Source organism: Lepisma saccharinum, chromosome 2 (genome assembly GCF_977018435.1).
Source record: "Lepisma saccharinum chromosome 2, izLepSacc3.1, whole genome shotgun sequence".
Lineage (NCBI taxonomy): Eukaryota > Metazoa > Arthropoda > Insecta > Zygentoma > Lepismatidae > Lepisma > Lepisma saccharinum.
In genome coordinates, this window is record NC_139230.1 from 9,299,219 (window position 1) to 9,309,057 (window position 9,839).

Here is a 9,839-nt window from a genome sequence, read left to right on the forward strand (position 1 = left end):
TAGAACATCGTCAAATGCTATAAAATCCTTAAAAAAAATCATCAAAATCTTCAAAATATGTCACAACTGAGGTTAAATACTAGGTCCACCTACAAGGGTTGCGTAGAAACAATCATTTTACACTTTGTAGGTTATTTTAACCCGTAAAAGGCAGTAAAAAAGTGAATAGGTTAAGTTATATCACGTAAGATCATGGCATAACTACAAAGAAAAGCTCCACCGCCTTACAAAAAAGGTCCCAAAATAAGATTGAGCAAAAAATAGGGCTAGATCATCGTCAAATGCTATAAAATCCATAAAAAAATCATCAAAATCATCAAAATATGTCACAACTGACGCTAAATACTAGGCATACATACAAGGAAGGCAGGTGAAACAATAGGTTTCCACTACTTGAAAATTAAGAAAAGTTTCTCATTATGAATGAAATCATATAAGGTGTGCAAAAATGAATTGCTTTATCATCTTATCATATTTTGCCAAATCAACTTTTACTCGAATGTAAGTTTCCAATGGCTTGCAAATTAGCACAAGTAGTAATTATTAAAAGCTACCAGATATGTATACATTTCTTTAAAAGACACACAGACTAATTTGTTTACTTAATGCATTTTGGATAAATCTTTGAAAAGGTTATTGCTACAAGAACAAAATAGTTACATCTCCCGTAATATGCACTTAAAGAAGTAAGGACATTACCGTACCCAGCACTAAATCACAATGCAAATGAGAGTCAGTATATAGAAAGAACTAAGAAAATTAATGGGATATAAATAACATCAGCGTTGGAGTAATATTCAAGACTTGAGAACGTATGGCCTGCACTGTTATAGAGATGCCAGAGTTAGAAAGGACTGACTAGTAGCTGGGTGAGAGGGTGAAGCTGATGCGAGTTGCGACAGGTGGTTGGAGGATTGGGAGACTGTTTTCCCTCGCTTCTCTGCCAATTTTGGCTAATCGCAAAGATGAGGATGAGGGAATGAATGGTGAGAAAATCAAACAGATGAATGAACAATCCATTCTGTCTGTCAGTAAGTACTATGCAAAACCATTAGTCTATTTTTCTCCCCTTCTCTGTCCTTTCTTGTCCCATTCAGTCGTGGAATTTTACACGTTTTAATCTGCATTGTTACAAAAAAACATACATTATCGAAATAGTAATCAACATTATTTCATTTAAGACATTGAATTCCACCAAGATTGTGACATTTTTTAAACAAAGGAATAATTCGACAGAATATGTTGAAAAGCAATGCATTTTTTCATGCAGTATGACATGTCTTCCAAAATTGTAGTTATTAACGTATCATGTTACTTCTATTGGATACTAATGCCAGTTAACTGGCCATTAACAAGAGTGTATGTTCATGTCCATCTCTCAAAAGAGCAATATACATTCTTGTTTTGCCTTAGGAATACATTTTTGAACATTGGATACTTTTGGAGTGGTAATTGTGCTCTCAAATTGAAATGAAGAACAGTCTTTTTATTATCTTGGAATTACTTTCAAGTGTTCCATTAATAAAACACACATTTTGATCGTTATACAGCGTAACTAGTCTTGCAGTAATGAACACTATTCAACAATATTAACATAAAGTAAAAACATTAATCTATCCGCTGTGGTAGATGGAGATTGGTAAGAAAGTTATGTTCAAAACGATGTTGTGTTACGATCATTGCTTCTCTGTGGGACAGACCGCATAAGGAACAGCAGAAACCAAAGGATTGGTACACAGCAAATCTGGATATCACATGCAAGATTCTGCTGACTAAATATTGCAGCAAGAAATAGTTCTTAGATAAGATTTCTTTTTAAGGCTTGATCGATTTAGTCCTGCAGGGACAGTTCTCATGTTCAACCCTTTCAGACGTTACCAAGCTTGGCGGTTTGTTACTTACATGTTTGTCCATGTTGGGACTTGTCAATTTGCTGGTGCAAATTATGCTGGGGATCCCACCGGAAATGGTGTATCACTGGTGGCGTGTCCTTATTATCTACCTCTCAGGTGTCGTCGCAGGCTCTCTTGGGACGTCGATATCCGATTCTTATGTGTACCTGGCTGGTGCATCTGGAGGCGTTTATGCCATAATTGCGGCACATTTAGCAACAATAATAATGAATTGGTCAGAAATGAGGTTTGCCATCCTGCAGCTTTTAGTTTTCCTGCCACTAGTTGGTGTCGATCTTGGTTCTGCTATATACAACAGATATGTGATAAAGGTGGACACCCAGATTGGATATGCGGCTCATGTAGCTGGGGCAATTGCTGGACTGCTGGTAGGGATCAACGTATTGAAGAACCTACAGGTTCAACCTTGGGAAAAGACGGTTTGGTGGGCTAGCATAGTCCTGTTTGGCATAATAATGCTTGGTGCTATCATATGGAACATAGCTGCACCAGCACCGGAATTTTTTCTGTGCAGCAGTACAACTATAGTATTTATTTTTCACCACCCCAACATTCCTTTCAGCTAGACCATTTGATTGGGGGGTGTACGGAGCTGAGTGAAGAAGCTTGATATTCCTCTTTGAGCAATAAGAGTCGAAGTCTGAAGATGCAAATGGTTGGCCATTGTCTGTAACATAGGTTTTCGGATATCCAAAGCATGAAGAAAATTCATCTAAATAACCAATTGGGTGTCCAATTGCATATTCTTCACTCTCCATACAGATATCCAATGAGAATAAACGTCAACCAGCAACAGGAAATTCATATCTGAGAAATGGAAGAAATCAAGATGAACACGCTCAAAAGGCTGCGATGCAATAGGCCACGTTTCGAATGCGGTACCCGGTACGTTGGGCCTGTTATTGTATCGCAAACATGTGTCACATCCTTCATTTTGCATGTTCCCTGGTGGAATTTGTGCAATAGAGTTAGGACACTTTATATACAAGATTGAGGGACGAACAGACTTTCGCCCACGAAAATACATCCCTTCTGTATGTGGACATCATATCGCCTGTCGAATATTTTTCTGAGAAAATGACCTTTTGTTCGCAGGATGAATTGTGGCCATCTCCCTTGAACATATTCGAAGACTTTAGAAAGCTCAGGATCACGTTGTGATTCCAGCGAAATGCGCGTCAACACCGAAGATTCAATAAGATTAAGGACAACCGGCTCAGCTGTCAACTGACATGCGAAATCATCATAATAATCATGAACTGGATCATCTGCAACACAAATTGTAGACAGCGCATCAGCCAACTCAACATGAGGCTTGTAAACAGTTTTGAAGTCATATTCTTCCAATACTAAATTCCATCTGTTGATTCTGCTGATGGCTAAAGCAGGCAGATTACTTCTAGGATCCAGCAGGTGAGATAAAGGTTTCGAGTCGGTGAACACAACAAAATGTCGTCCAATGAGATACTTGTGAAAGTATTTGACTCCACGGACTAATGCAAGTGATTCCCTTTCTAATTGAATGTAGTTCCTTTCCGCAGCAGACAAAGTACCGGCCATACACATGATAGGCTTTAGCACTCCGTTTATTTTGTACATTACGGCTGCTCCCGTGGCCGTAGGAGATGCATCCGACATCAGGTATAAGTTTTTATAAGGATCATATACTGTGCGTACTAAGTCCTTAGATAGCAGATCCTTGACATCCTGGAATTCCTTCTGATGAACATCTGTCCATGACCAGCGTACCCCATTCTTCAACAAATCATATAAATTGGCAACACAGTCAGCTAGGATTGGCAGGTACGAAGCGTAATACGTGACCATACCGAGAAATGACTTCAATTCGCCAACATTAGTGGGTGGCTTACACTGAATTATTTTATCAATGTTTTCTTTCAGAGGACGAATTCCCTCCTGTGAAAGAGAATGTCCCAGATACTTCATATTTTGCACGAAGAACTCAGACTTTTGTTCATTTATCCGGACGACATAATCGGAGAAAAGATTCAGCACCTTTCGTGCGTTATCATTGCACTCCTCAAGAGTAACTCCTCCTACTAAAATGTCGTCTTGTAAAATGGAAACCTTGTCTGCACCCATCAATATCTGCTCCATCGTGGCTTGGAAAATGGCACTGGCAGAGTTTACTCCGAAGGGAAGCTTCAACTGTCTGAATAACCCGAATTCCGTGTTGAAGACAAGGACCTTCTGAGCCTGTACAGATAGGCGTAACTGAAGGTAAGCCCTTCGAAGGTCGAATGAAACGAACCAACTGCAACCAACCATTTTGTTGAAAAGGTCCTCTATTTTAGGTAACGGATGTCCCATCTTACGAAGTTGCGGATTTACAGTGTTCTTGTAGGACACACATAGCCTTAATTCACCGTTTATCTTACGAACAACAACAAGAGGAGAAGCCCACGATGATGATTTGATCGGTTCAATGACTCCGTCACTAACCAACTTCTGTAATTCATCCTTGACTGGTTCCTTAAGCGAATACGGGACGTCGTAATATCTCTTGAACACTTGTGTAGCATCTTTTATTGCTGATGGTTCAACAGCAGTTGCAACCGTTTGAGGAACATGTGAAACAAAAATGTTTCGCCATTCAGGCATGAAAATATCAATCCAAGACAAACCCATAATCGCAGGATTCAATTTTGTCTTTACAACAATCATATCTAAGTTATGTTTCATTCCTTGAAATACAACTTCAACGTTAACTTTTCCAAAAAACACCAAGATTATTACCAAGACGTAATGTTGTTTGTCATCAGTCTGTGTATTGCTTCTCTCATGTATGTCTCAATATCATAGCCGTTCTTCGTGACGAGACTTCTTTCATTTATACCAATATGTAAGTTGTTGTACTTGTTCTGTTACTGTGTTCCGGAATTATACACTTTTGTTTGTGTTACAAATACTGTCTTATTCTTAACTCCATTTTCTGAATTACGGAAGAACTGAAAGAACCCAAAATTTAACAGTAACACCTGCGCCAAGTATAACAAAAGAAATGAAGATGCGAACTCATTTGAGAAAATATCATTCTAATTGCCATATTACATTTTATCTGGAAATGTATTTACGATTGTGGACGCTCTTATAAATATTGTATTGTCGATATCTCAAAGGTTATGAGTTAGTTAGCAAGAAGACGAAGTGCTTCCTGTACCAAAACTGCTTCCTTCCTTTCAAGGCCAATACAAAGTGCAGACTGGTCAAAAATCTGACTATCGAATTTGAAGATGAAAATGCATGTAGCGAGAAAGACCAGAGATTTCCAGCAATTAAGAATTGCCAGAAACATATCCATCTAAATTGGTGCACCTTATTCTTACAACGAAACTAGCATGCAGACAATTACCAATACTCTCGTGGTGCTGGTGCATGATTTGTGTTCCAATCACAAGTCCAGCCCGAACGTCCTGGCCTACCTTTGCATTAAGATCTCCAGGAATTATTTTATTATCATATCGAAGGCAGAAATCATAAGCCTTCCAAAAATAGATACTCTTTCAGATGAACACACTAATGAGTGTAAGGTGTGAGGATATAGCTGAAGCATACAATATTCCAGCTATACAGATATATCAACATTTGCATTCGAATGAACACTACTGACATTTTAATTGCTTGTTTTCATCATTTGTCAAGAATTTGTATCTATTTTATTCAAACAAATTCCTTAATATATTAATTGCACATGAAAAATAGTTCAGACATGCAAGAATTACATTTGATACGCGTTATAGAATTTTCATATTTACACAAGTTTACGCTTATCATGCATAGAAATTGGTCTAGTATACTGTAAAGAATTTTCAATTTGAACATTTTTGCAATATGTATTTTTATGTTAACATTATCGTACAAAAATGTATGGCACCAAATTTTTAAGTTTTACGTCAACACAGCGTTTGTTGAAGTATTTAGTAAACTAATTGATCAATCAATTGATTTCATATTGTAGTTTATGTTGGAATTACTTTCAAGTGTTCCATTGATCAAAGACACATTTTGATTGTTATACAACAAAACTAGTCTTGCAGTAATGAATACTATTCAACAATATTAACATAAAGTAAAAACATTAATCTAGCCGCTGAGGTAGATGGAGATTGGTAAGAAAGTTATGTTCAAAACGATGTTGTGTTACGATCATTCCTTCTCTGTGGGACAGACCGCATAAGGAACAACAGAAACCATAGGTTTGGTACACACCAAATCTGGATATCACATGCAAGATTATGCTGACTAAATATTGCAGCAGGAAATAGTTCTTAGATAAGAGTTCTTTTTAAAGCTTGATCCATTTAGTAACACCTGCGCCAAGTATAACCAAAGAAATGAAGGTGCGAATATGCATTATCTCCATTGTTCTTTAATTTTGTCTTAGATTATGCTGTTAGGAAGGAAAAAGAAACTAAAGAAGGACTAAAATTAAATGGTGTGACTCAGTTGTTAGTATATGCAGATGATGTAGACTTATTAGGGGATGATATAAATACAATTAAGAATAATGCTAAAATATTTTTCAAAACTGCTAAAGAGATAGGTTTTGGAAGTTAACAAAGAGAAAACTAAATATATGCTTACAGGTCGAAACCAAGTGTTAGGTAATAATGAAAATATAATTTTTGATAACGACTCGTTTGAACCAGTTTTCAAATTCAACTTCTTAGGAGTAATAATAACAAGTGAAAATTATATTAAATAGGAAATAAAAAGTAGGCTTAATTCAGGAAAATGCTTGTTACTTCTCTCTTCATAAACTTTTGTCTTCTCGTTTAATATCTAAGAAACTAAAATTTAAAATATACAAAACAGTAATTTTGCCTGTAGTATTATATGGCTCTGAATCTTGGTCCGTTACATTGAAAGAGGAACATAAATTGAGAATATTTGAAACTAAGGTCCTTAGGAAAATATTTGGACCTAAAAGGGATGAGGAGACAGGTGAGCGGAGAAGGTTACATAATTTAGAACTACATAATTTGTATTCATGTCCAGATATTATTAAAATAGTTAAATCAAGAAGACTTAGGTGGGCAAACCATGTGGCACGAATGGGAGAGGAAAGAGGAGTTCACAGGATTCTTGTTGGAAAAGCGAATGGTAAGAGACCTGCCGGAAGGCCAAGACGAAGATGGAGGGACAACGTTGAGATGGACCTAAAGGAAATCGGTAGGGATGGAAAAGAGTATATAGATCTTGCTCTAGATAGGGACAGATGGAAGGCCTATGTTGCTGCAGCCATGAACCTTCGGGTTTAAGATGGCTAGATAGTTAGTTAGTTAGTTAGTTAATTCTAATTAGTATGAGGGCTGGATATGAACTGTGTTCGAAGTAGTCTCTTTCACCGTCGAGTATCTGAATATCGCTGCACCAGGGGGAACTGTTCTTCTTTCCTATTGGTCAGTTTCCTGTAGGTCCGCCCACGTAGGGCTGCTTGTTTGCCTTATGGGATGACAGGGTCTTCACGAGTGGCTTTGCTCAAAAACAGCACCAAAACACTGCCCACATGGAGTGATTATTGGGAGTTAAAAGTATCTGGTTCAAATTAATCTAAACCTCGCGTAAATTTCCTGCGAGGCTGTAACTTCTGACATCTGAATTTATTTATGTCTATCGTGGGTGGCTTAACGTCTTGAGCGCAATGAGATATTTCGCCCGGATCTTGGAGGAAGGTTACAGTTCAAATTCCCGTATCCTTCACGCTGTAATGGAGATGTCTGAATTCCAGACGGACTGGCTGCAGACTTAAAGTTATTGACACTGGCTCAGGTTCTCTTACATGTCTAGATGCAAGTTTGTTGGCGTCTGGCAGATGGGCTACTTCACGAGAACAGAGGGTTCGTAGTTCTCCAATTCCACGCGGAGAGCAAGAGATGTGTTCCAGCAGGTGTTGGTCATTTATACTTTAAATGTCTGGAACGCCGTGATTAGTGTTCCTTCTCTGGTGAACACGTGCAATTCCACTATTCGACCATCTGCAGTGTACGAAAGTTTATGGTGACTGGAGCACAAGTGAAGCCTGGAGAAGATCAATTTTCAGAGCGAGACCAGACTGCATTCCGTCTCATGGTGCGGGCACGTTAATTAACTGGATGCCTGGCTCCGTGGGAAGAATGTTTGCTGGATAGAGACGGCTGTGTCATCTCAGACAGCGGAATATCTGAGGGAGTTTCAGACAAGAACGTAATTGCAAATCGGTCACATTACGTTGCAGAAGGTGGATGACATTCGATTACTGGGTTCGCTGGCAATAAGAAGTGCAAAATTGTCGGATCTGAGACCTAAATATTCAAAATAACAGTGAATATTTTCCTATGGTATTCTATATTGTAAAAAAAACTTAAGGGCGACGTTTTGTTAGTTGTTTCTTTCTTACACACGTATAAAGCAATTGTTGATTTTAGGAATCAGAATATAAGTTTAATAACTTCATCAGGAAAGCAAATTTGTACAATATTAAATAATGAGGATTCTAGTTCAATAAATATTGAATCTGACAGTGTGTTTAGTGTCAAACACGATACTAAGATGACGGAAAATTAATTTCAGTGTTGTGGAATGTTAAACCTTGTACGTATGTTAGATATTGAAGCAAATTATATGCCTTCTCAGAAGGATATTTAAGTAGAGTATTTGAAGATGATCATGAATTTAGTTTGGACGAGGAGGACAATAGTGAAGTAGAAGATGCTAGCGATAGCAATATTGAATCTGGTAATAGTGATACTTCAGCATTAAGAATATCGATCAGAATTACATGAAGATAGTTCAGCATTACATGATGGTTTCACTCTTGTGGAGGGCCTGTCTGAACTTGAGTCAATTGCATACGACACTGATGATGGGACCGAAGAACTTATTTTCAATGAATATGAAGACAATTATACAGAGAGAACCAAATAATAAGAGGTTAAAGGATTATCTGCTTCTACTTGAGATCATTTATGAAGAACACAAGTTATATGAAGATGAGAAAAAAAATAAGATGAATAGAAAGGCGATTATCAAAAATGTGATAATTGTTACTCTTATGAAACGACAACTGTTGGAATATATGTATTATTTTATGTTAACATTATCATACAAAAATGTATGGTACCAAAGTTTTAAGTTTTACATCAACACAGCGTTTGTTGAAGTGTTTAGTAAACTAATTGATCAATCAAGTGATTTCATATTGCAGTTTCTGAAATGTAAATAAACAATTTTACCAAGTGAACTTTGACGTTTGCATCAACACAGCGTAGATTGAGAAGTTTAGTATACTAGTTGGTCATTCAACTGATTTCAAATTGCAGTTTCTGAAATGTAAATAAACCATTTTACCAAGTGAACTTTGACGTTTGCATCAACACAGCGTTTGTTGAGGAGTTTAGTAAGCTAGTTGGTCATTCAAGTGATTTCATATTGCAATTTCTAAAACGTAAATAAACAACTTTACCAACTGAACGTTCAGGATATAATGTAAAAGGAAGAAATTGGGTTTCATGTTAAACAAAGACATAGGACTGGACCGAGAGATAAATCAACATCGAATGTAGTACTGGAGGTTACGAAAGTTGGGCATCAAGAAGGACATTTATTAGATTCTACATGTTATTTAAGATAAAAGACGTCACAGTAGTTCCGAGATGTTTTAACTGCAACGAACGTGGACACGTCCGGAAACACTGCAAATATAATTGTACCTGCTCAGTCTGTGGTCAGAAACACATTCAAGACAGGATTCTCCTAATATCAAAACTTCCATTTTTACACCGTGTTCAAAAAGAAATAGGAGAAACCCTGATGGTCGAAACTGTATACATACAAGATTCTGATTCATAAGGCAATGTGTAGATAACGAAACAACTATCTCTCATAAGCATGTCAAACTCAAAGTAGCACAAGTACATAAATGCA

The 9,839-nt window shown here is 37.2% G+C and overlaps 1 pseudogene; it reads left to right on the top strand.

Moving 5' to 3' along the window:
- The window catches only part of LOC145981245 (rhomboid-related protein 1 pseudogene), a 31,639-nt pseudogene extending 29,160 nt beyond the window's left edge, over nucleotides 1–2,479 (top strand).
- Nucleotides 2,480–9,839: the final 7,360 nt, after the last annotated feature.